A 16,831-nucleotide genomic window follows, 5' to 3' on the forward strand; every position below is an offset into this window, starting at 1 on the left:
CATGACTTCTGTGTTTTTGTCTATATGTGACACATGAACAAGACAAAGCCTGTGATGGTATTCTCCGTTCGTCTGTGTGCTGAGGCTCTCTCTCTGACTGGGGGAGGGCAGGGCCCTGTGTGATAGTTTTGGTCCACCCCGGGCCCCCATCATCACATGCCAGATGGCTTCTGGCTGGCTTCTCGGGCTCTTTCGCAGTGGACTGGGGTCTGTAACTTCAGGCTCTCTGATGGGTAGTTGTTAGGATGGAATGCAGTCAGGATGTTTTAGGGAATGGCTTGGTTTTACTAGAGCCTGAGATAGTTAAACTCACTTTGAAATAATTGTGCAAGATGAAAATGGAGAAAAAGGAACAATATTTTCTTGTAATTAGAAGTTGAGGTAGGGGCACCCGGGTGGCTCAGTCGGTGAAGCATCTGCCTTCAGCTCAAGTCGTTATCCCAGGGTCCTGAGATCGAGCCCCGCCTCCCGCATTGGGCTCCTTGCTCAGTGGGGAGCCCACTTCTCCGGCTCCCTCTGCATGCTGCTTCCCATGCCCGTGCACTCTCCCCGAGCTCGCCCTCTTTCTCTCTGACAAATAAATAAATAAAATCTTTAAAAAAAAAAAAACACCAAGTTGAGGTAGCTGAAACCTTTCTGCACACTTGAGTCTAGAGCATGGCAAGGTCGATTTGAAAGGTAAGCATCTTGGAGGGAGGAAGATGAGATGCTCCGACTGCCTTCCCTGCAGTGTGGAGACAGAACTGGCTCTCCTCTCTCCCACGCCATCTTAGGGTTGGGGTGGGGGCTGTGAGTTTCCTAGGTAGGCCTCATTTTCAGAAGCATCAAGCCTGGCGTTTTCAACAAAGTGAGCAGTCTCTGCCTGGAGGGTTAAGCCAGCTTGGGCAGGAGGGGGCATGTCCTGTATTTTCATTGGAAGACAGTTGAGCAGTATAGAAAACAGAGACAGACATTTGAAGGAGCAAATGACCCTGCTCATGATGCAGAGTACCACATCACGGGCACCCCCCGCTGCCATAATATAAGCCAGAATTTCCAGTTATATTCCGTAGCGCCTTCGTGGTCAGTTTTTTTTTTTTCGTGGTCAGTTTTTGTCCCTGTCTTCATGCTGCTATTCAAAGACTTCCTTATTGTGAAAGGGAGAGTTCTCTCTGATTCTTAACCTCTCTGCTAACTCGAGCAGGTTCTCTCTCCTACAGATCTTGGTACTGAACATCTCAAGGCAGAAAAACAGATCCCAGGAAACTCACCCAGAGTGGAGTTCTGATCATCGGTTTTTCCCACCTGCGCAGGAAAGCCTCCCCGTAGTAGGTGTGAAAGGACTCTCTCTTCTCTCCCCTGTAGTCACTCCCAGCCTGGAGTCTCAGCGGGAGGATGGGCAGGAAGCCTGTGGACAGAATGCCCTTGGATTTTCCTGCCTAGGGACATCTTAGGAAAATGCACTCATTGAAATTTTTTATTTGCACCTGCCAAAAAAAAAAAGTAAGGCAGTGGGTTTTCACACTTTGGGGAAGGATTGTGTCAGAATGATGTGGGGTGGGGTGGGGGGAATTTTTCTGAAAATGCAGATTCCCGGACTTCATCCTTGGATGTTCTGATCCAGACAGGCCAGGACTGGGGATCTCTAAGGATCCCTAGGGGCGATTCTGACAGCAAGGAGGCTTGTAAATCTTGGGGTGTGTGCTCGCAATGCACTGGGCCCAACAGTGGATTTACGTGAGGTTCTGCCCCTGTCAGGAACCTTCAGAGCTTCTGTTGGTAAATGTTGGGAGGGCCAGGCCTCTCCATATGGTCTGAGGAAATAGTCATTCTTGTAATTCAGAAATTGTTGATGAACAGCAGTTCCACATGTGATAGGACTGATAGAAAGACCTATGTCATGGGATTGATCTGGGCCATGGTGGAGCTCTCCTGTCTGCTGGCTTTGCAGCGTTGGCCAAGCCATTTGGCCTTTCCAAGTTTCCATCTTGTCATCTGTAGGATTATCGTAAAGCATGGCGATGATACATGTCGAGTGTCTCTGGTACTGAGTAGCTGCTGTTTTGATCTTATTGAAATAACCTTCCCCAGCTCCCTCCACCCCTACTTCTGGTTCTAAAACATCCTTTGTTACTGCTTGAGTCCTTGTGGAGACTAGTTTCTCAGTCTTCCTTGCTCTTGGATCTTCTGGACCATGCAGTGAGGTGTGCAGTGCTATCCCTCAAGGCCTGTTTGAAACGTCTCCTTGATGTTGTCTCTGGAAGGCAGATTTTAGTCACATGCCCACCGTGAGGCCTGCCTGGTACTTCCACCTCAAGTCGCGTTCTGCTGTCCGTCCAGCTAAGCACACCCGGCAGGACTCTGACGGGTTCCAGGTGGTGATGTTCTGGTAGTGAAGCAACCTTCAGGTGATAATGAGACCTCCCTCCCATACTTTGTTCCACCCACACTCCTCGTTCCCGAACCCACTTGGCACTTTCTTGTCTCAGGGCCTCTGTTCTGTGTTCCCTTCACTGAGAACATTGTTCGCCCTAACTGTGTGGCTCTGGTTTAATAGTTGCTGCCTCAGTTCCTTGACCACCTCTTCCAGACTGCAGTGCCCCTCCCCCAGCCTCCTCCTCTTCCTCCCCTGCCTTCTCTTACTCCATAACACCTACCACCGATGGGCTTCGTTCACCCTGAACAGTGCCAGGTACATAGTAGGTGCCCAAAAAACAATTTTTAGTAGGTGGCAGGGGATTTAAAAAAGATTCAAATGCGCCTGCTTTTCTCACAAAAACCTTGTTTCCAGAAATAAATTAAACTCATCACATCAATCGCCCTTTTTTTTTTTTAAAGATTTTATTTATTTATTTGAGAGAGTGCGTGAAAGAGAGAAGAGAGAGTGGGAATGGGGGGCAGGTAGGGTGAAGGCAGTGCGGGGCTCAATCCCAGGACCCTGGGAACATGACCTGAGCCAAAGGCAGATGCTTAACCAACTGAGTCACCCAGGCACCCTGTCAATCGCCCTTTCAAAAGGAGAATGAAGGTAATGAGGGGATCTTCTTGGCACCTTTTCCTGCTCAGTCTCAGCAGAGGGGGCCTCACCCAGGTGCCTGATTGAAATGATCTGTTCTGAGCACTGACATAAGTACCAGCCTGCACTTGCACGGCTGAGGAGCAGGGGGCCGAGGGGTCCCGGCAGCACTCAGGTGTTGGCTGACAGCCTGACAGTGAGCTCCAGAGGCAGGAGGCAGAGACCAAAAAGGGGCATCATACAGGGATACTGAGAAGCACTTTGGGGAGGGCATAGTCGTTTTATTATAGCACGGGGTGCCTGTTGATTGATCATTGAAACAATGACCTTGAATTACTAATAAAGATTAAGTCGGATCAACTATGCCTGTATAGGAAGATAGGGGATTAGTACATATATTCAGAAAGACTCCATCAAGCCGGTTTTTAAAATAACAGCTTTATTGAGATTTAAATCCCATACCATAAAATTCATCCCTACAGAGCTGGGCGACCATCACCACTAAGTGTAGGACATTTTCATCACCCTTCCTCTTCCCCCCACCACCCCAGCCCTTGGCAACCTCTAATCTGCTTTCTTTCTCTGTGTTCTGACATTTCGTGTAAGTGGGATAATTCCATAGACAGTCATTGTGCCGGCCTGCTTTCACTAGCATACGCCTTCGAGGTTCATCCGTGTAGTTTCAGGTCAGTGTTTCATCCTTTTTATGGCTGAATAGTAGTCCATGGTACGGCTAGGCCTCATCTTGCTTATCCACCCATGCCTTGATGAACATTTGAGTTCTTTCTAGTGTTTGGCTACCGTTGAGCCATGGTGAAATGTAATGAAAGGCTTGAAGGGGATGGAGCTTCCTGGCTTCTGACACCGGGGTGTTGTTGCCCGGATGGGTATGAGATCTGCCGTGGTGCACACGTCTCATCTAGCTGGTTGTTGTCGACTCCAGAAGTGGACCTTCCCCACTTCCGGTGGCCTTTCAGAGCCAGTGTGCCATGCATGTGATTACCAGAGTGTTCCTCTCCTCTGGCCCGTCAGCCACATCGGAACTCTGTAGCCTCCCCAGTGTCTCTCCATCCCCACTCTTGCCCCGCTGGTCTTTCTCTCCACAGCCTCCTGTCGGGCGCCCCTGGCTTCCTCTAGCTTTCGTGTGTTCTCCCTTGCTGGGGCACAGGATTCTGCCTCAGTGACTTTAGGTCCCTGTCCCGATCCCAGCTGTCCTCCTCAGGAAACTTAGATCAGGCCAGCTCCTCGGGCCTTTTCGACATTACCTTGAACTGTTAGCTATGTTTAACGGGGTGTTTTCGAGTTTCTGCATGAGACTGTCTTCTCCTTTGATGTTGTTGTCTTACCTTTGGGCCTCACCTGAGCCATAACTGCAGCGTGGCACAGACATCAGGGGACTCCCGGGGCTCGCCCAGAGCAGCTCGCAGCAGGCGCTCTGTGAATGCTGCCTGGTGTGGTGTCTGGGAGTCACGAGCCCTTTGCCGTGTAACTGGAGAGGTGGGAGGTATGAATGGAGGCACCTGCCCAGCTGTATAATGGTCTCTGGAGCAGGGATCAGGTTTAAATCACTTCGAATCCTGCTTTAACCTCTCATTGTTAATTCCTGACAGTGCGTGGCTGAACTAGCGGGAAACTAACCTGAATTTTGGTCAAAACTTGAACTATGGTTTTTCTTTCTGATCCCGTGTATCTGAAGGGAACTTGCTGACTCTCTCCCGTTCCCGTTGTCAGCTATCGTTCCTGTTGTCAACTATCGATCCCAGACTGGATTAAGGATTTGCAGTTAGGATTGGTGGGGTGGGGGTGGTGCTGCCTCAAGATAATGAAATCAGGAACAATGAGGTGGGGCCCCATTCTTACTGGACTCGCCATTCTCTGTTTTCCCAGTGGATCAGGTAATCTGACATTAGCAGGTAACTCGGTTGAGTTTTTCCACTGCTTCTCAGTGGTCTGTATTCATTGTCTGCTGAGATAACAGTGAGCAGAGAAAGAAGAAAATTAAAATAGGAAGCTGGGAAGGCCAGGAAGATAATCTGTAAGCCTGGTAAACAAAAGTTGGCTGTAACACAAGCCAGGATGTGACCAGGTACTTCTGACCAGCTCTGCGCTGGCCCCCACATTTTCCTACCTGTTGGCCTGTCTCCCTGCCTCACTGTTATCAGACATGTTTAGGTCAGTCTTTTTTTTTTCTTTCTTTCTTCTTTGGCTGCTGTTCCTGAAGAAAAAGGACCAGATGGATCTCTTAAAATCAGAGTTAGAGACCGGAAGGGACAGTGTCAACTTCCTTCCGATAAAAAATTCAGTAGCTTTTGTAGGAAGCCATCGCTTCCTCTTGGCTGTGGTAAGAGGTGCTGTCACCTTTCCCTCTTAAAACAAGGGTGTGAAATGGTGTGAAATCTGTCAGGCTTTTTAGGGTGAGTGAAAACACTGGAGGCAGCCAGCCTCGGAGGCGCTGGAGGTAGGGTCTCCCCGATTGCCTCAGGTGTATCCTACCTCTGGGGCCAAGAAGCACCAAGTGGATGGGAAGCTGTGGGGTGGCAGTTTGGGTTCTGAGATCTGGGTCCGAGGCTCCCATCCTCTCTTGACCGTGTGCTTACCTGCCTGGTAGCAGTGGTAAGAAGTGATATCTGGAAGCACCTGAGCCCACCTGTTCCTGCAGATGGCTGATGGCTCAGCACCTCCCTCTCCCACATCTGCATGGTCAGGGGATATGGGGGTGGGCAGTTTCTTCCCATGGTGGACAGCTCCACTTGTGGGAGGATTTCCTCCTTCCATTCACCTATTTTCTTCTCTGTTCCCCACCCCACCAGAGTCCCCCACGGTCGGTCTCATGTCTTCCATATCCTTGGCTGTCAAGCCTTCCTGTCTCAGGATAACTTGTCCTTATGTGGGCTGTGGCCTTCTTAACCTTTATACATGCTGGCAAAAAGAGTGGCTTTCTACAAGTTACATGTTCCAAAGGAAGAACAGTGGGTCCTGGAAACCTGATATTTTTACCATGTATTTTTTTTTTAAATGTGAAATTCCAAAGTCAATATCCACCACGTTTTATAAAAAGGAAAAATGATGATAATCCTGTCGCCTAACAAACCTATCCTCATTTGAGTGTTCCTTTATCTCTGTTCTGACGAGTCCATATTAATGCTTATATTCAGAGTATCTGCACAAGAATTTCGGTGGTTTATCCATTCACTGGGCAACAGTTTCACCCCCAGTCGTAGGCACAGCACAATGAAGAATGAAGAACATTAACATCTTGTAGTCACAGTCAGCATTGGGACGACGGCACCTCGTTCTGTGGAACAGATAGAGAATCGCTTATTAACTGGTGACACGAACTAGTTCTGACTGGACAGATCAATGATGTCGCGGCCCCCTACCCCTGAGAGAAAGCAGGGGACCTTGGGGGGAAGGGAAGAAATCCACGGGAGGTAGCGCCCCATTCTGGTGTCCCAGGAACATCTCCATATGTAGGACAATGAGCTCTTTAGAGCGGAAAGGAATACGTTTTTAAATTGTTTCAATCTTTCTGAAGAAAAAAGAAAGCAGTAAAAAGAGCAGTACTCTTTTTACATACTTTCCAGAATTTCCTGTGTTTCATATTAGCTGGTTACTGTTTTGGCTTCCTTTTGTGGTAGTAAACATAGTTTGTTTTGTTTAGCAATTTCCTTCCCCCTCAAATACCATCACTGATCAATCCTGCCATTGCCTGAGTCATAAATTCACAGTTCTCTTTCCTTCCACCTCTCACCCCTCCATTTACTCCATTTTTTTGAGCTCCTGCTATGCACTACAGATTCCAGAAGGGGCTGGGGGGAGGGGGTTGTAGGAAGGCAGTGGGTGCTGGAATCCCAGCATCTAGATGCTTCCACCCACCCTCTCTGAGGGCTGTTGCTCTTCAGGCCAGGAATGCTGACATTTAATGAGCACTTACTAGATAGTTACTTGTCCGTTTTATATATAGGGAAATTGAGGTCTCGTTGAGTCTCTAGGATCAGAGAGTGCTGTGGCCTCAGGTAAAGGTCTGGTTTAGCTGTGGTTGTCGCCTCTCTTGTTTGAACTTTGAGAAGCATGGAAATAGTCAGGACTGTGTTTTATTTTAATTTTATTATTATTTTTTTAAAGGATTTTATTTATTTATTTGACAGACAGAGATCACAAGTAGGCAGAGAGGCAGGCAGAGGGGGAGAGAGGAGGAAGCAGGCTCACTGCCGAGCAGAGAGCCCAATGCGGGGCTCGATCCCAGGACCCTGAGATCATGACCTGAGCTGAAGGCAGAGGCTTTAAACCACTGAGCCACCCAGGCGCCCCAGGACTGTGTTTTAAAACATGATTGTCTTAGGTGTCTCAAGTGAGGGGTCACAGTAGAGCCTCAGGCAGCCCTGGTGGGGTGTGGACCTCCTGACTGCAGCCTGTTGTGGGTGAGTGGAGTTCGGGTGGAAGAGACAGTCAAGAAGAGGGTGCAGAGGAGAAGAAAGGGGCTATTAACCCAAGATGGGGAAAAGTGGCCACCCGTGGTGAGGGGGCCTTTCAGAGTCCCCTGCTGGGAAAAGTATGGGTCCTGGAAGGTTGAGCCGATGTCAGACATTTTGGGTCTGTATTCCCCCCAAAGCCGCCCCTGTTCTGCAGACATTGTCTTCGTTTGCTGCATAACAGTAGTCGCCTATTACTGTTAAAATCAATAGAGCCACTTACCTTGAACTCAACCTGATGTTGACCTTTCCAGTGAAATTGGGAACACCTGGAGTTTGTTTCCTCCCAGTTGGGCACGGAACAGTTTCTGGTTTCCCTTGGAATGAAACAGGGTCTAAATGTTGGAGTAATGGTTGTCGAATGCCTCCAAATCACCTGCGGGCCTCATCACACATGGCCGGGCACTGCCCCCGGAGTGTGTGCTTCTGTAGGTCTGGAGCAGGGCCTTGTGAGGCTGCATTTCTTTCTTTCTTTTTTTTTTTTTTTAAGATTTATTTATTTACTTGACAGACAGAGATCACAAGTAGGCAGAGAGGCAGGCAGAGAGAGAGGAAGGGAAGCAGGCCTCTGGCTGAGCAGAGAGCCCGATGCGGGACTCGATCCCAGGACCCTGGGATCATGACCAGAGCCGAAGGCAGAGGCTTTAACCCACTGAGCCACCCTGGTGCCCCTAGACTGCATTTCTAACAAGTTCTCCCACGATGATGGTGTTGCTGGTCCGGGACCGCACTTTGAGAACCACTCTGCCAGAGCATCTCTCAGATTCGGGTCTTTGTTCCCCTCTTCACCCCGCAAAACCCAACACCATGAGTGTGGTAGAGAGCCGTAGTCTAAAAGAGGATTTATTTGGTTTTCGGGACAGAGTAGTCAAGAGACTTGGGCTAAGTCCCAGAGCTAAACTGTCCCCTGGCCCTGTCCCCCACCCCCCCAACCCCGCTGAACCCCTCCCTCACCTGCCACGCCTTGCAGAGGTTAGAACAGGGCTGAGTGAGCTGCCTGGTGTGGCGAGGGCCTAGGGGCACTGCTGCTTTCCTCCTTTCAGCATGTGGAATTTGACAAGCTAAGCATTTTCCACGGTAAGTGCATAAAAAAGATTTCTTACCCTTTTTCGAAAGAAAGAAATACAACCTTTCTCTTGAGTCATGACTATTGTTAGATGCGGAATGAGAAAAAAAAGCAGTTAATGTTCTTTTCTTCTAAACAAATTCTCTGACTTTCTTTAGCTGCAGAAGACCCCTGGAGTTAATTTTTAATGGTTTCAGGGATGTGCGGGAGTCTGATTCTCCTTCTCAGGACGCAGCTCAGCGAGGCCCCGAGCACAGCTTCAAACCCAAGCGACTGGCCAGTTGGGTCAGAGGGACACCCGCTGGAGAGGAGGTCAAGGATACCGACCCTCTCTGGGGCAGGGGAGGGGAGATGTGGGCTGGGAATCCAATGTTGAGTCTCGAGGCTTTCAAGCCTCAAGGTGCTCTTTTTGGTTAACTTTGGACCAGCAAGGGGTTAGCCAAGGAGCCTGTTGTGTGTTGTGTCTGCCTGCGGGACCCGTGGCCATCTCAGCCTCCTGTGGCAGACCCGGCTTGTTATCATCCCCCCTCAAGTGCACCTTGTAATCCCCATCCTGGCGAATCCTCAGTTCTGCACGCTGCAGTCGCGCTTGGCCCTTGTACCAGTGACTCCCCACCCTCTGGAGGTCACTGTTCCTGTTCCTGCCTCTGCCACCACCTTGGGTTGCTCTTTTTTCTCACTGAGACTATTACAGTCGTTCCCAGCCAGTTTCCAGTCTATCCCCTCCCCAGTCCGTCCTTCTACCATTGCCTTATCGCCATGCTAGCACCTCTTGGTGCTTGACAGTTTCCCATGGCCCAGGAGAAAAATTTCGTTTTCTTGGCTTCCAAGCTTTCCCCTCTGGGCCCATCGTGTCTGGCTGGGGTGCGAGCGGGGATGCTGGTAAGGGCCTGGACAGTCACGACAGCTTCTGAAAGGAGTGCGTTTGGCAAGCTGATGACTTGCCAAAGGACAGGCTGCAGTGAGAGGATTTGCTGTTCTGGCCCCAAGTAGGAAGGGGGAAGAAGATATTGGCGAAGTGGGGGAAAAGGCCGTGTCATAGGCAGTGGGAGAAAGCCAGGGAGAAGAGCCCAGACGTAAGGGGCCTGGCTAAGAAAGGCCCCATTCTGTGCAGTCGGCTCTCCCAGGGGACAGCAAAAGAGGCCTGGGGAGCTTCTGATGTCTGGTTTTGGTAGTGCTTGTTTGGGGCCCCATGGAACATTCTGGGATGCTAACCCTTAGAAGGGCAGGCGCAGACTGCTGATAGCCAGGTCCACAAGAGGAGGGCCAGAAGGAGTCGGTGCTTGAAAAACTTTGTTGAAGACAATAGATGGGCTTTTTAGTTTCATTTTGAGTAAGTAGAAAGTCAGCGTTCCTGATGCTTGGGATCCATGGTATCTTTTTTTTTTTTTTTTTAAGTTAACTCTGGGTTTTTTTTTTTTTTTTAAACGAATTTTTTTTTTAAATTTTTTATTTGACAGAGAGAGAAATCACAAGTAGGCAGAGAGGCAGGCAGATAGGAAGGGAGAAGCAGGCTCCCTGCTGAGCAGAGAGCCCGATGTGGGGCTCGATCCCAGGACCCTGGGATCATGACCTGAGCCGAAGGCAGAGGCTTAACCCACTGAGCCACCCAGGTGCCCCTAACTCTGGGTTTTTTATGTTTTATTTTTTAAACTTTTTTTAAAGTCTTTTTTATTTTTTTGGTAATCTCTACACCCAGTGTAGGGCTTAAACTCATGACCCTGAGATCAAGAGCCTCACGCTTTCTGATGAGCCAGCCAGGCGCCCCCATAATATTATTTTGATAGAGAAAATAGGAGCTTCCCAAAGCCTATCTCACCTCTGTTAAGGAGGGAAATGGAAAACAACAGAGAGGCATATGGTCTGTGTCTAGGAGGACTGTTGGAGGGGCTGCCGGAATGTTCTCCTGCCCCATCAGAGCACCAGGCCAAACACTGGGTCGGTGCCATGACTCAGATGTTAAGAGGGAGCTGGAGCTATGGGAGCTTGCCCTGGGTGTGGTGAGGGGCAGGTGGTCCTGAGTCTTACCAGAGAAGGAACTTTGCTGAGCTCTGGAGGGAAAGAGGAGAGGGGAGGGGACAGGAGCTGTGTTGCAAACAGCTGAAGGGTGTCCCAGGCTGCAAATTCAGCTCTCTAGAAGGTCAGATCTGTCCAAAGTTGGGATAATAACCCAGCATCAATCATAATAGCTTATTTTTTTATGGGACACTTTACAGTTTGATAGGCCCTCCTTCTCTGGAGGGAATTCAGGTCCAGGGAGGGGTGCTGTTAAAGGCATGTAGGCCCTCTTGAGAGTTTGGTGGGTTCAGATCGGTGTTCCCCCAAATGTGTATCAGAATTACACTTTCAAAATCTCTGAAAATGGTTTGTTCTTCACTGGACCCAGAAAACCCTGCAAAAATCATGCAAATCAAGAGGTTCACATCTTCGTGTTCACTTTAAGAACACATATGAAGCTGCCCAGGCCGTCCAGGGCATGCATATCCGAAAAGCCACCAAGTGTCTAAAAGATGTCACTTTGCAGAAGCAGTGTGTACCATTCCATCAGGGCAATGGTGGAGTTGGGAGGTGTGCCCAGGCCAGAGTGGGGCTGGATCCAGGGTTGACAGCCCAAGAAGAGTACTGAATTTTTACTGCACATGCTTGAAGATGCAGAGACTAATGCAGAACTTAAGGGTTTAAAGGTCGATGCCCTCTCTGGTCATTGCACACAGCCAGGTGAGCAAAGCCCCCAAGATGGGGTGTAGAATTTGCAGAGCTCATGGGCGGATTCACACATACCTGAGCTCTCCTCGCTTCCATGTTGAGATGATCTTTACTGAAAAAGAGTACATTGTTCCTAAACCAGAAGAAGAGGTTGGATAGAAGAAAAAGATCTCCCAGAAGAAACTGAAGAAACAAAAACTTAGGCCTAGTAGCAGTAAGTTCTGCACAAAGAAATGCAAACCAAAGTAAAAACAGGCTAAAAAAAAATCAGTCTTGGGGCGCCTAGGTGGTTCAGTGGGTTAAAGCCTCTGCCTTCTGCTCGGGTCATGATCCCAGAGTCCTGGGATCAAACCCTGTCCTGGGATCCTCCTGGGATGGAGCCCCGTATCCAACTCTCTGCTCAGCAGGGAGCCTGTTTCCCTTCCTCTCTCTCTGCCTACCTCTCTGCCTACTTGTGATCTCTGTCAAATAAATAAATAAAATCTTTAAAAAAAAAAATCAGTGTCTTGGGGCTCACGAAGACCTGCTGAATCAGCATCTGGGGGGGGGGGGCCCGGGAATCTGTATGGGGTTCAGGCAGCTGTTCTGCCCAACATCCCTAGGAGAATGTCCATCCTACATGGCAGAGACCCCTGCCTGTCATGTTCGCTATTGGGCCCCTAGTGTCTGCTACACAGTAGGGGCTTGACAAATGTTTGCTGAATCTGTGTGCTGACATTTGCCAACACAATTACGTTGATCTCTCCTAATGCCGTCCTTGTTGTCTGCAGTGTGGCCCTTCCAGACTCCTTCCTGCTCTTTAAACAGGCAACATGTCTTCACTCTGCCCAGCCTTTGCTTGCACTACTTCCTCAGCCTAGATCAGTCTCAGCCTGGATCACTTTCCTGCCTCTTCCCCTATGAAGTCCCATGTTGCCGTTGCCTGCCGACAGCGTGGTGGGCGCTGTGCTGGTTGTGGCTAACCCCGCAGCCAGCCCATTACATGCGCTGCCTCCCCTTTAACAGTTCCTCCCCAGCCTTTCCTTTCCCCCTGTGTCTCCACAAAGGAAAGAGGGTCCTGTGAGTTTCTCTCAGAGTGTAGCATTCTTTTTTTTTTTTTTTAAACAATTATTTATTTATTTATTTTAAAGATTTTATTTATTTGTGAGAGAGAGAGCGCGCGCGTGCACGAACGCACATGTGCCCAAGCAGGGGAATGGGCAGAGGGAGAAGCAGACTCCACTGAGCAGGGAGGGAGCCTGATGTGGGGCTAGATCCCAGGATCCTGAGACCATGACCTGAGCCGAAATCACTAGGACGCTTAACCGACTGAGCCCCCCAGGCGCCTCCTGTAACATTCTTGATAGCATCTAGGTGCCTTCCCTGGTGCTTATCAGGGAAAAGTATTTTTAAGCTCAAAAATCTATGTATATGAATATATGTGTATACACACATGTACATACTTTTTTCAAAACATAGAAATCTGCAGAATTGAAATGAATGTGTTTATTTATTTATTTTTTTAATTTATTTGCTAGAGACACACAGAGAGAAAGGGAACACAAGCAGGGGGAGTGGGAGAGGGAGTAGCAGGCTTCCCGCTGAGCAGGGAGCCTGATGTGGGGCTGGATCCCAGGACCCTGGGATCATGACCTGAGCCGAAAGGCTTAATGACTGAGCCACCGAGGTGCCCTGAGATGAAAGTGTTTAACTGAGTTTAATGTTTAGTTAAATGGCCTCTGTGTGTAGTCATCATTACCCCCTTAGTCATCACTCAGCTCCCAGGTGAGGGATTTAGAAGGCTTGAGCTCCATCTTGCATCATAATCCTGAAGGTTTTTGGATGCTCTTCTATGGAGGATATGGATTCTGGAGGGTTCTGTGGTCGTGAGCACCCCTTTGCCTTTATCTTCTGGTCTCTCCTTGCCTTTCACATTCTTCAGAGATTAGTGACCTCCTGAAGGGAGGCCTCAGGAAATAATAAGCATAAGGAAGCGCTGACCTCTGGAGCGTGCCCTCCACACCAGGCGCTGTTCCAAGTGTCTGTTCATTCCCTGGCGTCATCTTTATAACAGCCCTGGGAGCTTAGTACCTATTGGCCCTGTCCGCCGTGTCTCACGGGTAGGGAGACTGAGGTGCTCTGAGGTTCTGTGATTTCTTTAATGCCATGTGGCCAACAAAGAACAGGTGACTGAACGGTCTCCTCCCTTGCGGGTCTGAAGCACATGCCTCCCAGGGCTGGCCCTGAGGCCCACCTTGCTCAGGGCTCACTACAGATGTTCCCCTTCTGCTGGCGTGCTGGATAGCTGCTACTGGACTGGGGTAGTCAGCTGCTTCTCCTGAGAAGAGAGAAAGGGGAACCTTGCAGAGTCACGTTTCTTCAATTTCTGAGGCTGCTCTGGGGTCCTGCCTGGCTTGGGATTCTTCTAGGGGATTGGGGAGGAGACTTCGAAAAGAGGGAAGTGTGGTGAGCAGGGGGCACCTCTGAGAGGGCTGGGGCACCTGGTGAGCAGACCTGCCAAACAGGAGTGGCCAGCACGCTTCGGGGGCGGGGGAAGCGTGGAGGGAATGCATTCTTCGTTCAGTTGGGTGTGTGGCCAGAAATGAAGTGTAAGTCAGTCAGCCACGTCCTTTACAAGTGCCCAGGGAAAGGGCCTGCTTTGGAAGGCTGAAGGAGATCTAGGAGGCTGTCGGAGGACTGTGTGCTTCTGTGCTGAGCCCGTCCCTGCTTGTTGGGCCAGGCAGCCCAGGAAACAAACAGCCCATGGGAACAAAGAATATGTGATAAGGGAGAGAATTGAGCACAGCGAGAGAAGTGAGAGAATCCAGAATGCAGGGCAGCCCCTGGAGCCAGGGAGAAGCATTCTCTTTTGTGATGGAATAATCACAGAGGAGCCAGAGGCTGGTGGAGGAGAGGGAAGGGGACGCTGCTTGGAGGAGAAAGTCTGAGGCCATCATGTGCCCCCAGCAAAGAAAACTGGTCTGCATCCTTTTTTTTTTTAATTTAAATTCAACTTAGTTAATATGTAGTGTATTATTAGTTTCAGGGGTCAAATTTAGTGATTCACTGGTTGCATAGAACATCCAGTGCTCATTACATCGAGTGCCCTCCTTAGTGCCCGTCACCCAGTTCCCTTCCCCTCCCACCCACTGGTCTGCATCTTAAATCTAGGTTTATTGGTCCTGTGGTTATGTGTACGGTATCATCAGGGGACACACCTGGGGGCTGCTGGTCTCCCAGTACCTCACTCCATGAGCACTAAGCATCAAGTGTAATGAGTGCCCTTTGTCTGGTGCCCAGACTGGGGAGTGGCCTAAAGGAAAGGCATGCAATGTAGCCCCTACCCTCAAGAACTGTCATTTAATGGGGAGACACAGAACTCTGTGTAACACAATTAAACCGCGTTGGGTGGGCCCAGGGGATGGCCGAGGCCACACCGAGAATGTCAGATACAGAATGCCCAAGGATGCAGGAGAACAGAGCTGTCTGTGGCCTTGTGGAAGAGGCAGGATGTGAAGCAGACCTTGAGGAGTAGGTGGGATTTCATTTGGAGAGGAAAGGCAACGACGGTCACAAGGAGAGACAGGGCCCTCAGAACTGAACTTGAATGTCACAGGTGGAAAGGTGGACGGACATTCAAGGCTCCAGCCCCGGAGCTGCTAGAGCTGCCAGCACAGGCTCCCTGATCCTGGCTGCCTGTGAATGGGGGCCCACACTCGGGCAGTGCTGGCCTGGGGTGCCAGGCAGCCTGTGGCAGGCAGGAGGGCTGGAGGGGGGCAGGAATGTGTTAACACCAGCAGCTGGCCGCTATCTGATCCTGGTCCTGCCGTGACTTCCGCTTCCCCCATTGTTAACATACCAGCCCGACTGGGAACGAATGAATGAGTGGGTAGAAAGGGTCCCTGTGTGGGCTATCGACAGCCGGGATAAAGTAACCCCAGCTCCATGCTCTCCAGAGAGCTTGTCCGGCCAGCTTTTGACATTGGGAAACCCCAGGTGGGAAATGGCCCTCACTCATAGAAGCCCGGTGATCCTTGTTGGGACAGAATACCTCTTTAACAAAATGATCCCTCAGATGGCTTAGCCGGCGCAAGTTAATTTCTGTCTCCAGTGCAAGCCTGTAGCACTGCACTTCCTTCTGGAACCCAAACCTTTCCATTTAAAAGTTCTGTCACCTTTCAGAGCATTGGTTCCCATCAGTCACCGTAGCAAGATTGCTAGGGCCCATTCCTGCAGAGCCTGCATTTCTAACAAGTTCCAGCTACTGCTGCTGCTGCTGGTCCTGGGGCCGTGCATGGAGAACCACCGTTCCAGGGCTTCTCCACTCTCCACCGAAGCCAGTCAGGGCAGGAGGGATGAGAGAGAGCAGAAGTCAGTCACAGTTCTCCCACTTAACTCCAAGGGCATCTGAGAAATGTCTTTTCCTGGGCCCAGGAGGAAAATAAAATGGCACTGTCTTGGCCACAATTCAGAAGCATCTTGGGGGCACCTGGGTGGCTCAGTGGGTTAAGCGTCTGACTTCAGCTCAAGTCGTGATCTCCGGGTCCTGGGATCGAGCCCCAAGTCAGGCTCCCTGCTCAGCAGGGAGTCTGCTTGTCCCTCTGCCCACTCACACCACTTGTGCTCTGTCTCACTCTCTCTTGCTCTCAAATAAATAAATAAATAAAAACATTTTTATAAAGTGTCCTGATTGCACCTGATCCCTGCTTGAAATACTAGATTTCAAAAACCATTTCAAGTATGTGAAGAAAATCAAGATTTGCATTTACTCGTGGCACAGGTGCCTTTCAAGAAGGCAGGACGCAGGACACCTGGTGGTTCAGTGGGTTAAAGCCTCTGCCTTCGGCTCAGGTCATGATCCCAGGGTCCTGGGATCGAGTCCCGCATCGGGCTCTCTGCTCCACGGGGAGGCTGCTTCCTCCTCTCTCTCTCTGCCTGCCTCTCTGCCTACTTGCGATCTCTGTCTGTCAAATAAATAAAATCTTAAAAAAAAAAAAAAAAGAAGAAGGCAGCACGCAGTGGAGGTCATTATTGAATTTCCAATTTGTCCCCCCATGTTAGTGTAAACCTGAGTCACTTGAGTCTTAGGTCCCTTGATGGATGGTCCATGGTATCCCTAGTCCAACTTTTATGTCTTATATATAGGGAAGAACGCTGCAAACAGTAGTCAAGTAATTATTGTGCACAGTTGACTTTGTTTTGGATGTTCCTAGTTCCTTCTTGGTGTCTTTCTTCATGTCTGTCGCCTGCTGACTCAAACCTGTACTCGCCTAGGGCAGGAGGTGTTTTGTAGTCTGAATCTTAGCCATGGTGAATAGGCATGTCATTTGGTCCAAACCTGTTTTGGGGTAAAATCAGTGGGTGAATTGATAGGTAGTTGTTACATGCCTTCCTGTGCTTAGCGCCCCAGGGGATGCAAGAGGACACCCCTCCAGGCCATTTTCAGTGAACCTACTTAGTTCTCGAGGCCAGAGCAATCCATAAAAGACGCAAGGGCTCAACCGGGATGGCAAGTGTGTTGGCCAGTTGTTGAAGGAGAGAGGCCAGCTCAAGGTAGAGAATGGCCCTAATGAGTCTGTACTTCTCAGCCCAGTTCTGGGGCTTCAGGGTTAG

At 49.8% G+C, this 16,831-nt stretch overlaps 1 protein-coding gene and 1 pseudogene across 3 annotated transcripts in view; both read left to right on the plus strand.

Moving 5' to 3' along the window:
• TCF7L1 (transcription factor 7 like 1) overlaps window positions 1-16,831 on the plus strand; it is a 152,833-nt gene that overhangs the window by 30,061 nt on the left and 105,941 nt on the right. The gene's annotated exons all lie outside the window — the stretch shown is intronic.
• Window positions 10,895-11,488, plus strand: LOC308349856 (large ribosomal subunit protein uL22-like; annotated as a pseudogene). The gene has a single exon. The product of its transcript is annotated as a large ribosomal subunit protein uL22-like (transcript).

The sequence above is a fragment of the Martes martes genome (assembly GCF_963455335.1).
Source record: "Martes martes genome assembly, chromosome: 9".
Classification (NCBI taxonomy): Eukaryota; Metazoa; Chordata; class Mammalia; order Carnivora; family Mustelidae; genus Martes; species Martes martes.